Source organism: Sebastes fasciatus, chromosome 3 (genome assembly GCF_043250625.1).
Source record: "Sebastes fasciatus isolate fSebFas1 chromosome 3, fSebFas1.pri, whole genome shotgun sequence".
NCBI lineage: Eukaryota > Metazoa > Chordata > Actinopteri > Perciformes > Sebastidae > Sebastes > Sebastes fasciatus.
Window position 1 is genome coordinate 16,160,511 of NC_133797.1, and position 16,721 is coordinate 16,177,231.

At 40.6% G+C, this 16,721-nt stretch overlaps 1 protein-coding gene across 1 annotated transcript in view; it reads right to left on the bottom strand.

The window, feature by feature from the left end:
* fbxo41 (F-box protein 41) overlaps positions 1-14,494 on the bottom strand; it is a 64,681-nt gene extending 50,187 nt beyond the window's left edge. Inside the window, exon 1 of the mRNA XM_074629255.1 lies at positions 14,360-14,494. The gene's annotated coding sequence lies outside the window, so the exon portion shown is untranslated. The remainder of the gene's footprint in view (positions 1-14,359) is intronic.
* Positions 14,495-16,721: the final 2,227 nt, after the last annotated feature.

The following is a 16,721-nucleotide window of genomic DNA, read 5'->3' on the forward strand; positions in this document are numbered from 1 at the left end:
CGCGGGCCGAGGGCGCCTGGGTTAGCTCAGTTGGTAGCGCGGGCGCCCATGTAACAAGACTTGGTCCTGACCGCGGCGGCCCGGGTTCGAATCCGGCCTGTGGCCCTTTCCGCATCCACTCTCTCTCTGCCCCCTTTCCAAGACTCTATCCACTGTCCTGTCAATAAAAATGAAAAAATGCCCCCCAAAAAAAAAACTTTATAAAAACAAAAAAAAAAAAAAATTTGCTGGCCGCACTAACATTAAACTTTCATATCAAGGTGGGGGCCACAAAATATCGTCTTGCGGGCCGCAATTGGCCCGCGGGCCGCGAGTTTGAGACCCCTGCATTAAATGGTTAATTTCAATACAACATGTTTTATCCATAGACTGTATATAAGAAGTGGACATAGTCACCATGACGTCACCCATTGGTTTGTGGACTGCCGTTTTGAAGCCTTGAGCTGGGCATTTTGTCCATTGCCATCTTGGCTTTTTGCAAACCAGAAGTGACATGAGACGGTGGAGCTAAGTACTGTACAACCAAACTATGAATAAGACATTTTCAAGCCACCAAAAAGGTTATAATTAACTTTCATGAACTGAAAACACACTGTGAAAGAATTAAAGTTGTAAGACTAAAACACAGACAACTCCCAGACCAGACCACGCCGTGGTAGTCAACCACAACAAGGTAGCCACGGCCTAAAGCATCCCCTGCTCTATGGTCTATTTGACTCCCCATAATTTACTAAATGAACATCATGCTTTATTGAAGAAGACTTGAAACTAGCGATTGAGACCATAATCTCATGTTTACAATGTTTAATGAGGTAATAAATCAAGTGAGGAGTAGGGTCATTTTCTCATAGACTTCTATACAATCAGACTTCTTTTTGCAACCAGAGGAGTCGCCCCCTGATCAAGTTTAAGGCACTTCAGCATTGGCTTCACTTTTCAGACCCGGAGATTGCCCAGCACTGGTTTTATCACATTATACTGGACAGCAGCTTTCTAATCTAATTCCAAAAATATACCTTCTGAGTTCAGGTTCTTTTTATTATTCATATAAGAACCACCTTAAATGGGCTGCTTTTATGATATATATACACATATTATATGACATACTGTATGTTATAATGTTAAAGAGCCATATCATGTCATGTTGCCTTGACCATTTCTAGCATTAATAGTTTGTACATAGAACCCTAAAGCTCTGCTGAACTCCTCCTACATCATGTTTAGTGTTGCTCAGCCCAATGAAACGAAGATCCTGACAAGTCAAGTATCGCTGAATATTGAACGTAACTCGTCCACAAAATGACAACATTACTATAATTTGCCTTTTTCTTTTCTTTTAAATTAGCAACCCAGTGGGTGCTGGTTCAAAAACCAAGAATATTAATGCGTTGAACCTCGATTGGTGTACAACGTCGTTTCCACCCACATGGTCTGCATTTCAGGTAGCCTACACCCGATGTCGTAGAGTGGACACAGTCTGTGTTTCAACATGGACCATTTCAACTCTTACAGCTGGGTAGAAACGGTGTTGTACACCAATCCAAGACTGACGCTTGAACCAGAACAAACTCTCTCTTACAACTTTCTACAGCAGTGGCTTTTAATGAGAGAAGCAGTAGGCACAGACATTGGCGGTGTAATCACAAATCGCAGATGCGTGGACCGCTCTTCACAGAGGGCTTAAACACTGGAAATCCCCAGAAGTCTCTGAGACTGTTATTAGAAGTCTGGTGAGGCTGGAACAGGGAGTGTACTGGCAAGCCGTGCCCACTTATTAAAGGAGGAGGATTTCACAGAGCAGTCACTACACTGCAGATAGCAGGCATTCCCATCTGCTTAAAATTACCATGTGAAGTATTTAACCGGGCAGGAAAAGGAAGGAAGCGAGGCTGTTTGGTAGCCACATGTCACATCCTGCCAGTGAAGCTCAGCTGAGACATCCCAGAGGACTGCCTTTAATGTTTTATTGTGATTAATGAATAGTGGACGCGTGTGTAACACATAAGACACGCAGATAGCGTAGCCATGCAGCTTCCCTCATTTCTACCAGCAGAGTGTCAGGAGATTTCATGTTAGTCAGGCACAAACATACAGAAAGGACAGTATGTACTACATCTGCTGCATTTAGGGCTCATCATTTACATTTCCTGCATTTATTTTTAATATATATATTTTTTTTTTTTACAAAAATACCATTTACAGTGCAACCAGTGGTTACTGTGGTTTTACACTGACGGATGCATCAGCAGCAGCTCTTATGTGTTTTTTTCCCATATTGTCTGTTTACTTTCTATTGTAGGGAACATACAATATATAAATCAGAGGTAGTAAGAAATCTGTACACCACAGTGAACCGTGTTCTCCTGTAGCAAGAAACAACAATTCTTTGATGCGTGGGAACACAGGGAGAGCGCCTGGGATTAGTCCAAAGGGACGTCTTCAAATGTCTTCTTTTGTCTGACCAAAAGTCCAAAACCTAAAGTTTACATTTATATAAGACAAAGAGAGATTGGAACCGGAGAATGTATAGCACACCGGGACCTCTGTGCCGCCGACACCGCAGCCATTGCCAGGCAACAGGCGGATGTCAGCTCTGTGCATGGACACATCTCCGACAGTATGATAATAATGCATTTAGTGTGCCTAGTCTGATAGTCTGTAGATATATAGACTCTAGAAAATATATATTTGAATATGTTGCCATAGCCTACAGGATACATGAGTACATGTGTGCATGCGTAATGCGTGTGTAAGTGTGCGTGTGTAAGTGTGCGTGCATAAATGCATATAAGGATATATATATATATATGGATTTAGGTCATGTGTACGAAGGTGCAAGATACGTCTGTATCTGTTTGTGCAGTTAAGGTATATTGTATATTGATATGCATGTTTCTATATTATTATTTGCATGCTAGGTATTGTCATGTACATGCACAATAAACCAACTACAATTGGAACTATATGGGTATATGTATACATGTTCTTTTCTCTCAACATGAACTAATAAAAACTTGTTCACAAAAACGAATACAGTAGAGCACAGAAGCCATTTCCATGCCGTGAGGCAGACAAGCGCTCAGTTGATTTGGTGGTCCTTAATGGGGCCCAGGATACATTCGCGTATACACTACTCAAAGAATGTGGCCATATGTGGACCACCTCTGAATGTGGTCTGAGTGATCGGATCTCAATGCGTCTTGAGTGCGTTCACACCTGTACTTAGACAGCCTGAGGCCTCAGACAGTTACAGGATCAACAGTAAAAAAACATCCATAAAATGAGACAAACAATATACCAAGTAAAGATTCATAGAAAACAAACTAAATTAGACAAAAAATGTGACTGATGTATTTCAAACCAATCTACTATTTTTCTGCAAAAATGAGTTACAACCAAAAACCGTCCAAACCAGCTGTCCCATCTGCATCCAAAACAGAGTGAGTGGCCTCTACCTTCTATCTGCCAACTGACCAGCTGTGTGACCAGATATACAAGAGGTCCTTTAAGTAAAGACAGGACTCTCAGTGCTTCTTTGTCACTCATGCACCGATCAGAAGCACATCTGCCACAATCTCAAGGCCACATTTTGTGTCGTGGCACTATTTTGGGATACAAACATGCACAGAACGGCTCTGTAATGATGACTTTACAGAGCAGCCACCTGGTGCTATGGCAACATGTCACAGAAAGTGGCATAGTATTTAGCATTAAGAAACACATGTTTAAAAACATGTTGATGCTTAATATTTAATTAGTGATGCTAATTACTAGTTTTCCTTTGAACTTGTATGTACTGTTAGGTACGTTTAAAGTACATCTACTGTGTTTAGTTGTCTCTGACTTATGTACTGTAAGTCCAGGGCTGATGGGAATACAGAGTCATTAGTAAAGATACGGATACGGCTACGGACCACATTCTCAACTGACATGACAGGCCATCAGAAATATCACCCTAATTGCTTCTTTTCTTTCAGTTTGAGTCTTGAGCAACGCTAATGTGCTGACTTTTAATGGAAAGCTACTTTTTTAAAGGCTCTTTGCTGGGAAACAGTAACAATCTCATTTTCATTGCCTGTCAATCCTGTGCAAGCTTTCAGATGGTCAAACAAGCCATTTAGTCAAGGCATACATAGACCTACATTAAACAGAACATGGGCTTCAATATAAATGTGGTTCTTTACAATAAGGTCATGAGTGAGAGAGGAGGTATCAGGACTGAATGTGGCGGTTTGGAGTACAGGTACAGAAGCAGGCTGACTGGTGAAGTTAAATGAAATAATAAACTAAAGGCTTACAAACTAAGAGTCCAAGATACAGGCAGGTAACAGCACACAAGTAACGGGTAAACACAATTCTAAGGAGCAACAAAGACGAACTGACAAGGAACAAAGGAACTGGGCTAAATAGATTCTGACTAAATGGGAAGTGCCAACAGGTGAACAGGAGGTCTGATGAGTGCAGGGCAACACATTCTCACTCCCAACTCGTCAAATACCGCCGCTTGTGCCCCTCGGCATCGGAGAACGATGCACAGGGTACCTCACTTGCGTTACTTTTGGACGTGTCGGTGTCAATATATACACTCGTTACAAGCATAGTGTCCTTTCAAAATAAACTGCTGTGTACACAAGCTGTTAGCCAGTGACCACATGCCTGTAGTGATTCAAATTAAAAGATGCTGTAATATAGGGAGAGGGTGAAATGAGTACAAACCAGACGGCAACCTCCAGGTCTGAGAAGTGAAGCCAATGTGGAAGTGCCTTAAACTTGCATTCTTTCTAATAGTCAGCAGGGGGCGACTCCTCTGGTTGCAAAAAAGAAGTCTGATTGTATAGAAGTCTATGAGGAAATGAGCCTACTTCTCACTTGATTTATTACCTCAGTAAACATTGTAAACATGAGTTTATGGTCTCAATCGCTCATTAGAAGTCTTCTTCAATACAGCATGAAGTTCATTTAGTAAATTATGGTCCCATTTAAAGTCAAATAGACCATAAAGCAGGGGATGCTTTAGGGCGTGGCTACCTTGTGATTGACAGGTCGCTACCATGGCCTTTTTGGTCACCTAAAAATGTCTTAGTCACGTTCGGTTGTACTTAGCTCCATCCTCGTGTCACTTCTGGTTGCAAAAAAACAACATGGCGACGGCCAAAACACAAAACTCAAAGCTTTAAAACGGCAGTCCACAAACCAATGGGTGACGTCAGGGTGACTACTTCTTATATACAGTCTATGAATATACAGTTATGAATGTGTATCTGTAATAATTTCTGATAAAAAGCACGTTTCCACTTGAGAGTTAATACCTTGACGTTAATGTTTCCAGCTGTGTTACAACACTTCTCTGATTCTGAAGGCTGATGCAGGACCAAACACAAAAATCACATGAAGTACATTTGTAATACTATTGAGTACAGTATATGGAAGCCACATAAACATATTTATGTCTCAAAATTATGATTGAGTGCTTATTCGTTCTTGATTAGAGCTGAGCGATGGATGTATTCAAATGGTAAAAGAACTACATTCATATAGTGAATATTATACTACAGCACTTTACAATGTGCCTCTCATTCACACACACACACACACACACACACACACACACCATTGGTGTTGGAACTGCCATGCAAGCTGCTGGCCGAGCCATCAGCAGCAATCGGTGATCAGTGTCTTTCTCATCTCCAGTATCGATATATATCAAAATATGGAAAACAAAATGAAAAATCACATATTAAAAAACAAAATGATGTAGCAGATTGACCTCTTGTTGTTACTTTCAAATTACATTTTGCTGAATGGTAATTTAGACAACAGGATTTTGTAAAACGATAGCTTCACCTCTCAGACCTGGAGGTTGCCGCCTGGTTCGTACTCATTTCACCCTCTCCCCATATTACAGCATCTTTTAATTGTAATCACTACAGGCATGTGGTCAATGGCTAACAGCTTGTGTACACAGCAGTATTTAAGATGTTTGAATTAGGAGGTATGGGACGCTTCATTGCAGCTCTGCATACAAACACCCTGATTGTACCTGCTGTGCTACTCTGTCCAGCACAGCAGCATTTCATCTAGGCCTCCTTAAGAGTAGAAGATAGAGGTTAACACAAGTTTCAACATTCAAGCTTTGCAGATCCAAGCTACTAGATATTTTAATATTTTACCCCAACACTCACTGAAAGCTCAACCTACTCAGTGGGTGATCCTCTCTGACTCAGGCTACCCAAGGTCACTCTCTTTTTAAGTCTCTTGCTACTCGTGTAGCCTTCTTAAAAGTTTTTTCTCACAACACCCATGGTCAAAAAGTGGAAAGTGCAGGTAATCTACAGGCTCTCTCCATGTGCTATATGTTCTTGAATATTGTAATTAACAGAGGTGTGGACTCAAGTCAGACTTGAGTCACAAATTTGATGACTTAGACTTGACTTTGACTTTAACACCATAGACTCGTGACTTCACTTGGACTTGATACCTTCCCCAAAGATTAATGTTATTTAAAAGTATGCCTAAAAACATTTAGTTTCCTGAATCAACTAACTACACGCTATTAATTCCTTGTAAGTCAACACTTAATTCCCGAGATCCACTAAGTTGGAACCAATACGACAGCATCCAGTCAAGTCGCAAAACAGAACCATGAAGAATTAACATTACCTTCCTGAGTGGCAGATGGGAAAAATAATACCAAAGTAAATTTTGTTCCCATACAAAAACTATGCGATGTTCAACAAAATGGAATTGCAGTATGCAAAACATGTGGGTCGAAAATTACAGACAGACACGCAAATGGCATTACATTTGGTGAAGAGTGCAATGTGACTCGTTTAGGACTCGAAACTCAAAGTTTAAGACTTGAGTGCAAAGACTTAAGACTTACTTGTGATTTGCAAAAAAAATGATTTGGTTCCACGTCTGGTAGTTAATCATTTAGCATTTTGTGATGCATTCTTGATTTATTAGATCTAAGCAGGTCTTTCAATCTCTGTCAGCAAATTAACTTGGATGCAAATGCGTTGCGCAGCTGTTGGCACTGTAAACAAGATAGAAAATGAATAGGCAGGTCGAACAACCTTGAAATTTCAGTTTAGATGTTCCTCTTTGGTTTGTGTTGTGCGTCTGTTTGTTTCGCAAATCATTGTAAATACAGATGGTTTTGCCTAGTTTTTACAGACCACTGGTTATTGAAGAGAAGGAGATGATTATTGGAAATATTCCAGATATTTTAGCAAAACTTGTAGTAGCCCATCACTGTCACTAACGTGAGAGACCAGAGGAACTGATGACTCTTACTAAAGGAAGCATTGTGTTAGTTCAGTCGCAGCACTGAAGTCACGCCTGAATTAGCTGGTATTGTTGACTTAACTAAGATTTAATGTCCATTTATGTGTTTATTAAGGGGGAATCAGCTCTCCCTGCAGAAGCTGCTCGGATTCTTTGAGTGCTCCTACAAATAGCAGAGCCTTTTCTGCCAAATCTAACTGTATAACCATTATATACCTTTAAATGGTAAATGGACTTGCATTTATATAGTGCTTTTCTAGTCTTCCGACCACTCAAAGCGCTCTACAGTACATGTCAACATTCACCCATTCACACACACATTCATACACACATTCATACACTGATGGCGGAGGCTGCTAAGGTGCCAACTTTGCCCATCAGGATCTAATCTAAATACTCATTCACACACTGATGGCTATGCCTTCGGGAGCAATTTGGGGTTAAGTGTCTTGCTCAAGGACACATCGACATGTGACCCGGAGCTGCCGAGGATCGAACCATCGACCTTGGTGGACGACTTGCTCTACCCTCTGAGCCACAGCCGCCCTACAATGATCAATTCCTTGACGTGGGCGTCTGACTAAACTGTGCTTACATTTGAAAAACAAGGCTTTAACAACACCACAATAAACTGACACTACCAGAGGCATAGATGCACAATAAACCCAGTTACAATTATTTAATCCAAACTCCTTATATGATCTGTGTGTAGATACAGCAGCCTATCTATGCTGCAATCATTGCAACTGAATTCTTAAACTCTGCACCATGTGCATAAAACATCAGTTGGCCCTGCGGCTAATGACGTGACCGTTAAAAGTTCAGCTCCAAAGGATGAACACCAACTGATCAACTTGGTCTGAACTCATTCATAAATAATCAAAGTCAAAATCAAATGTCACTCAGTGTCTGAGGCCAGGAGGCTCTGGAGCTCTATCTCACAGTCAGGTGAGATTTATTTTCCCTGTGTGCCTGTGCTCTCTGATAAAGACTTGTTTTGCTTGGAGGTGTGGGGAGCCGAGTGAGTCAAGGTGTATCATAGCAGTCACGCCACTCATCTGCAAAGCTTCACCCAGAGATGTTGCAGCGCTGAACTCGAACTAGCAGTTAGCAGTAAACTGTACTGTACATAACACAGGAGGTGCCAAGACTGTATGAGAGGTGTGACACGAAGAGCATCTGCCTACGCCTCAACAATGGAGCTGTTTTCACTGCTGGTATTTGTCATATGTACAATGTACTCCTCCCACTCCCACATTATTGTTTTCACAGTCAGTGTCATGATAAAACTGAATATCCAAGTAAATAAAGCAAAATAATTCACATTGCCCAGCCCTCTGCATAGCATACATGATAGCATCAATGTCACATTTGCACGAAAGACTGCAAGCGTTGCGACAGACGCCGACATGGACGAGGACCTGTCAGGGCTTTGACATGTTCCCTGGACAGGCTACATTACAATATATAGACTCCTTGAGCAGCTGAATGAGAGGTTTAGTGGAAGCTCCTAATGCCTTGGCTCCTACAAGAGCATGTCAAAGTGTGTTAGTCCGGTGAAAAGCTGTGGGACTCCCATGACAGGACAATCTCACAACCTGGGGCTCCTCACCTGACAGCAAAGGGCAAACCTGACCACTTATGTTGAAAAGGACTCAACACACATTGGTTTTTATACAGAGAGACACCCGTTTGGAGAAGATCAGACCAAAACATTTCATCTCATGTGACAGTATTACCATGATACTCCCCCCTTCTTTTGCAACTTCTGCCTCTGGATATTTTAAGAAACAAAAACACCTTGAAGAGAGGCAGATACCAGTTTTAACATCTAAGTCAATGAACACAAAATAACAAACAGAAATAATCTCATATATATATTTTTACCATCTAAGAATTACAATTAACCAGTGGATTTATTTTTGTGATCATAAACAAAACTTTGTGGAAGTGATTATCGTAGCAACTTTGTCCTGCTTTTCTACTTTCATTTCTACCGTAATGGCAAAACGTTTTTATTTCTGATTCACTCTCAACGCTCTCATGGCGTCATTTTTCAGCAAAAACCAAATAGCAGACACATTTAGCAACCAGCTGGAGAACAAAATGCAGTGTTTAGCTGCTAAGGACCAAGATATTTCATTCAGGAGTTGGTAGAGACCAAAAACAGAGCTAAAAGAGAGAAAAGTGGGCTGACAATCATCAGGACACAAACAGGACTTCACATGATAATGTTGCTCCATAACTACTGGATGTGTAAATAAGCAACTATTTGTTAAAGCTGAAGAAGGCAGATTGGAGCAAATATGATTAAAAAAGTTAGTTTTTTTATAAAAGAAGAAGATTTCACAGACCGGAGGAAAACAACCAATCAGAGCCGATCTGGAGCTTTGCCGCCTCCGTTGAATGAACAGCCAATAGGAACGCTCTCTCTCTGAAATGACCTGTGATTACAGCCTGAAAGCAGAGCCATGAGGAGGTGCAGAAGTCCAGTTTTTTCTCAGAACACTTGAATAACAATGTGCTGAAAGGTTATCATGGATTTTTTTAGCCAATGATGCCAAAACCATTCTGCCTACTGAAGCTTTAACAAGTTCACCAAATCAACTTCAAAGGTGATCATATGTCAAGTGACAGTGGACAAATCAAATCAGTTATTGAACGTTTAAAGTAACAGGCTCTGTAACTGAAGAACGAGTACGCCCTCTATTCAAAGTGTCGAAAAACGGTTGATGGAAGTTGTTGATGAGTAATGTATTGTAGCTATCTGTCATTTAGCCGTTACTTCGTTAATACGCAAGAGAGACAAAGGACGATTGAAGCAGTATTAACATTCAGTTGCCACAACATGTGAGACTTAACTCAAAAACAAAGCTAAAGCTGCACAGCTCTCACTGCTGAGACACCAAATGAGCATCGTTACGGGAGCTCGGGTCGGGACGAGGCTTGACGGACAGACTCATTCGGGGGCTCACCGCTGTCTGTCTGCTATTGATCCAAACGGCTGCTCATAGATACAATTATCCTCCAGTATACATACATCAACATGCATGCCAGGATGACGTTGTTAAACACACTAACAACACTGGTTCCTTCTGTGATCACTATGTCTGTCAACAAGCACGAACACTTACAGTATTCAGGTCCATTGTTGTGAATGTAGAAGGCATGCAGGTAGCTCTGTTTATATTCAACTTGCTTATTTCCACAGACAAGGAAGAGAGATTAGATTAGAAAAACTAATTGATCTTACCGTTTCCTCAACAGGTGATAAGATCCATTAATAAGTCAAACAGAGTGTTTACCTAGCGTTTAGTGGCATTAATCTCAGCGACTGCTGGCTATGCCGGTAGCCCTCTCCTTACACATTTGTCACCTCCGTCGAGGAGTGCTACTATGTCTTATCCAGTCAGAGCTGGATAAGATACTCAGTATCTCATATCCTCTTAAAAGAACACAAGCAAGCTTCTTATGTACGTACGTTAAGCCCCCTGCTAGCCTAAACAAGACTGGGGACGTAGCTTCAGTAGAGGACGTGTGTGGGAAATGATGCAGAAAATAGCCTCTGTGATTTGTGGCTGCATTTCGACTGTCTCTTCGGTCCTCTTATACTCATTAATCCTAAGCCTGTGTTGGCATGATATATTCAAGTTGCTGGTAGACGAGAGAGAGAACGAGTGCACATTAAATAGTTCCTATTTCAACTGGAATTACAAATGGTGCTCTGTCTAACAAGGACGGGACACTTCAAATGACATTTAATGAAATCTGATAACATGTCAATCATAAGGAATATGTCATTTTAAAACAATAGAGAAGAGTTAGTAAATATTGCATGAGTGCAATTTACACATTAGCATCAGTATTTTTCCACATTCAGTCTTTGGCCGTCACAAGCTGTCAGAAAAGTTGAAATGCCCCCAAGGCCAGAATCATGAGCCTGATCCTTGATCTCTAAGTGATGGTTGGGTGAACACCATTTTACAGGCAGCTGCAACAATAACAGAGCAGCCCGGAGATGCCTGAGCTAGCTGTGCATGCATGGGCACAAACGCAAGTGTTGTTATAACAGAAGTGAATACTGCGACGTAGTGAGTCGTAAATTAATGATTAGCTAACTGGAAAAACTGTCTGATCACAAGAGAATGGACACTTAACGGCAGGAAACTAGACAACAATGAAATAAGTTTAAGTTTACAATAAGTTAAGCACAAAACTGAAAACGAGTCCGGATTTGTCAGAGGAGAGAGTGCTTTTATTTTGAAGGATATGGCTGGTGATATTTTATATTTTTCTTTCGATCTGAAATGATAAATCGATCGACAGGAAGACTCATTTATCAAAGAAAAAATAAACATTATCTGGTTCTCCACTGTGAGGATTTGCTGCTTTTCTCTCTATATCTAAATATCTTTGGATTTGGAACAAGACATTTAAAGACTTGAGCAACTTGGAAACTGTGAAGGATTAGTGTTACTATTTTCTTTTGTCCATGATCCTACTAAAAAGTATTGACTGTGTATCCAAAGTAGGAATAGGCAATATGGCCAAAATGTTCCATCACGATATAGGTCATTTCATATCTCGATAACGATATATATATCACGATATAGCATGATTTCTGGTAATTTTATAAATAAATAGTCTATATGAAATAACATCTATTTTTGTATGTGAAATAAATACTTATTTAAGAGTATTTATTAATAATTAATTAATTAATTAATTAATGTGAGTGCAAAATGAACATAACAGTTTTCAGTGAAATCATAGAGAAAAAATAAATAACTACAGGCCCATAGCCTATATTGCGATAGAAACGATATAGAGAAATATAACTATAGAATCTTTATATTGTTTTGATGATATATTTTGTATATCATACTGCCCAGCCCTAATCCAAAATCTGATTTAGTTTATTCCTCTGTGCCACAGACCAGCTATTTTAGGAAATTACTGAGCCTTGTTATGAAATGAAACTAAACATTTGTGACCCTTTGTCTTAGAGATTTACATCTTCAGCTGGCGTGAACGAGCTTGGAGATGGTAAGGAAGTCTGCATTGTTTGTTTTGGTGTTTTCATGGAATTTGTATAGACACTTATCCTTTAAATTTGTGGTAAATGTCTAACATCAAAACCTGCACTGAAATCCCTGTGGGATATGTGAATGTTAGTGTGCGTGTTGCTAGCTGGAACGCAGGAACTGCTGACAACATCCTGACAGGTAGATGAGCATCTCTGCTTGATCTATGAACCTCACATCCACAGAGGTGACTGTCAGCCTGTAGATAGATAGATAGAAAGATAGAAATATAGATGGATAGATAGATAAAAAGATAGAAAGATAGAAAGATAGATGGATAGATAGATAGATAGATAGATCTATGAACCTCACATCCAGAGAGGTAACTGTCAGCCAGTAGATAGATGGATAGATGGATAGATAGATAGATAGATAGATGGATAGATGGATAGATAGATAGATAGATGGATAGATGGATAGATGGATAGATAGATAGATGGATAGATGGATAGATGGATGGATAGATGGATAGATGGATAGATAGATAGATAGATAGATAGATAGATAGATAGATAGATAGATAGATAGATAGATAGATATATAGATAGATAGATAGATAGATCAAGACATTCCTTACTGTCCCAAAACAGCATGAATACAATATTGTAAACACACATTCATGAGTTTTCCAACAATGGTGGATTTCTATCTGCTGTGGGATCGTGGGTAATGAATATGGGATTCACAGTCACAGTTCTAAGAGACGCACATACATGCATACAATATGCAATGCTAAGTACTACACAATAAAATATTCTGCAGCCTGCCTCACATGTGATCATTGGGAAACCATCTGTCTGCAGAGACATTTACATGAATGCTGAAAACTGCAGGTATGCTATCACAAAATCTGTCTTGGTCTTCAGTGAATGAAGACTAGTAGTATTCTCCGGTATACAACATGCACACGTGTCTGCATGTTGTATACTGCTGCAGTGCAGATACACTACACATCACAGTTAAATCTCATCTCGCTCTAAAACGAAATCAAAACAATTTTCTGCATGACCGCTCCAACTTTTGTCACATCTGATCTCTACAAACACAGCAGCAGCAGCATAAAGACCACGGCCCACTGACTCTGAGTCAGGTTTCTCATGCACTGTAGTCACATGACAGTTTCCCAAACTCCTCCAGCAACCTTTTTACTTCAGCAGTGTGCTGCTGCTCAGGAGGAGTTTGAGGAATCCCCTGGGAATATTAATATTATTGGAGTATGAATTTTTGCAGAGTCATGATTTCATTGGACTGATTCCTCTTGAAGCTGAGTGTGCTCAGAGGAATATTAAGAATTTGCATTTAGTCTGTGAACATGACTGCAAGAAGATAATATATTCATGTATTTTATGCAAAAAAAATTGTTGTTTATGGAAATGATGCCGCATTCACACACACACACACACACTGAAACGAGCAGCTTAAGAGCTGTGTATGCACTACACAAGCTGACGCATTTAACTTGTAATATTTTTGCAACATATTTTAATATTTCTAAGGGGCAACAATAGCAGGTACATCCAGATCCAGGCCAAAACAGGCCGGCCAGAGTCTCAGGCTCTCGATCAGTAAACAACCGACACATTCATTGCTCCTCATATATCTGCAGCGCACATGGATCAATCACACAGAGGATCATGTGGGTGTGGACGAGCGGCATCACCAAATGGCATCATTGTAGCGATGAACGCCACCGTATATATATATAGTGACTTACATGCACAAACAGGCCTGGAGTCAGATTAACGCACACCGATACCGATGTGCAGCAGCTGTGCCCTCTCGGAGGAAAAGGGCGACAGCTTGGCATGCACCCGATTTCCTCCTGTTTTCACAGCAGCAGCAGCAGCAGCACTGGATGTTGCATAAAATGTGTTGCATTTTGGAGCAGCAGCAGCAGCGTCAATGAAGCGATCACACACACACGCACCGACACAATAGTGATCGGAAGATGGGGGTTAAAAAATGAAAGAAATGTGCGTCTCACTCACCTCGCAATCTTCTCCCCATTTTTTTTTTCCTGCTTCAACCAAGGAGCCGCTCGAGCCTTCACTGACGTCACGCAGCCCGTCTCTGCAGCAGCAGGCCTGCAGAGGAGAGGACGACCAGGGAGGAGAGAGGAGAGGAGAGGAGAGGAGAGGAGGGAGGAGAGAGAGAGAGAGAATGAATGAGCAGATGAATCATAAAAAAAACAACACATCCCTCCCATCTTCTGATTAAGGAGAGGATACTGTACCTGTGATGATGATGATGATGTGGGTGTGACAGACAGACAGACATACATCCCATTCATCAACCGATTAGACTGTTGTCAGGCTATTAAATAGGCGTTATCAGTCACTATAAGCCCCATAGATGTGGGTCAATAGGGACCTACTACACCCACTAGTAGGTTTTATCATCTATTCACATAGATCACCAAAAGAAGGTATAAAAGAACATGACAGCGACATCTAGCAACCGTAGTAATTATGACAGGAGCAGAAGCGGAAGTCAGGCGCTGTAGTACAGCAAAATTGTTGGTACCCTTCCGTTAAAGAAAGAAAAACCAACAATGGTCACTGAAATAACTTGAAACTGACAAAAGTAATAATAAATAAAAATTCACTGAAAATTAACTAATGAAAATCAGATATTGTTTTTGAATTATGGCTCAGCAGAATCATTTAAAAAAACAAACTAATGAAACTGGCCTAGACAAAAATGATGGTACCCTTAACTTAATATTTAGTTGCACAACCTTTTGAGGCAATCACTGCAATCAAGTGATTTCTGTAACTCTCAATGAGACTTCTGCACCTGTCGACAGGTATGTTGGCCCACTCCTCGTGAGCAAACTGCTCCAGCTGTCTCAGGTTTGAAGGGTGCCTTCTCCAGACTGCATGTTTCAGCTCCTTCCACAGATGTTCAATAGGATTTAGATCAGGGTTCATAGAAGGCCACTTCAGAATAGTCCAATGTTTAGTTCTTAGCCATTCTTGGGTGTTTTTAGCTGTGTTTTGGGTCATTATCCTGTTTGAGGACCCATGACCTGCAACTGAGACCAAGCTTTCTGACACTGGGCAGCACATTTCGCTCCAGAATGCCTTGATAGTCTTGAGATTTCATTGCACCCTGCACAGATTCAAGACACCCTGTGCCAGATGCAACAAAGCAGCCCCATAACATAACCTAGCCTCCTCCATGTTTCACATTAGGTACAGTGTTCTTTTCTTTGGATGCTTCATTTTTGCGTCTGTGAACATAGAGCTGATGTGACTTGCCAAAAAGCTCCAGTTTTGTCTCATCTGTCCAAAGGACATTCTCCCAGAAGCTTTGTGGCTTGTCAATATGCATTTTGGCAAATTCCAGTCTTGCTTTTTTATGATTTGGTGTCCTCCTCGGTTGTCTTCCATTAAGTCCACTTTGGCTCAAACAGTGACGGATGGTGCGATCTGACACTGATGTACCTTGACCTTGGAGTTCACCTCTAATCTCTTTGGAAGTTGTTCTGGGCTCTTTGGTTACCATTCGTATTATCCGTCTCTTCAATATGTCATCAATTTTCCTCTTACGGCCACGTCCAGGGAGGTTGGCTACAGTCCCATGGACCTTAAACTTCTGAATAATATGTGCAGCTGTAGCCACAGGAACATCAAGCTGCTTGGAGATGGTCTTATAGCCTTTACCTTTAACATGAAGGTCTGTAATGTTCTTTCTGATCTCCTGAGACAACTCTCTCCTTAGCTTTCTGTGGTCCATGTTCAGTGTGGTACACACCATGATACCAAACAGCACAGTGACTACTTTTCACCCTTTAAATAGGCAGACTGACTGATTACAAGTTTGAAGATACCTGTGATGCTATTTACAGGACACACCTTAGTTTAACATGTCCCTATGGTCAAACTATTTTACATCTTTTCTAGGGGTACCATCATTTTTGTTCAGGCCGGTTTCATTAGTTTGTTTTTTAAAATGATTCTGTTGAACCACAATTCAAAAACAATGTCTGATTTTCCTTAGTTCATTTTCAGTAAATTTGTATTTATTATTACTTTTGTCAGTTTCAAGTTATTTCAGTGACTATTGTGGGTTTTTCTTTCTTTAACGGAAGGGTACCAACAATTTTGCCTACGTCTGTATATACACAGCGTGAAACTCCTTATGGGGTGGAGGTCGGTGACGATGGATGGGACACATTATACAGGGTTTTCACCCAGGAGACTGGAGTTTGCATCCCGTGTGAAACCAACAATGTGTAGTTGTCTTAGTGTTCGTAGTTATTTTAACCCAAAACACAATGTTTTTCCGTAAACTTAACTAAGTCTGTTTTTTTTGCCTAAAACTAAAGAAGTTGTAGATTTGTTGCCT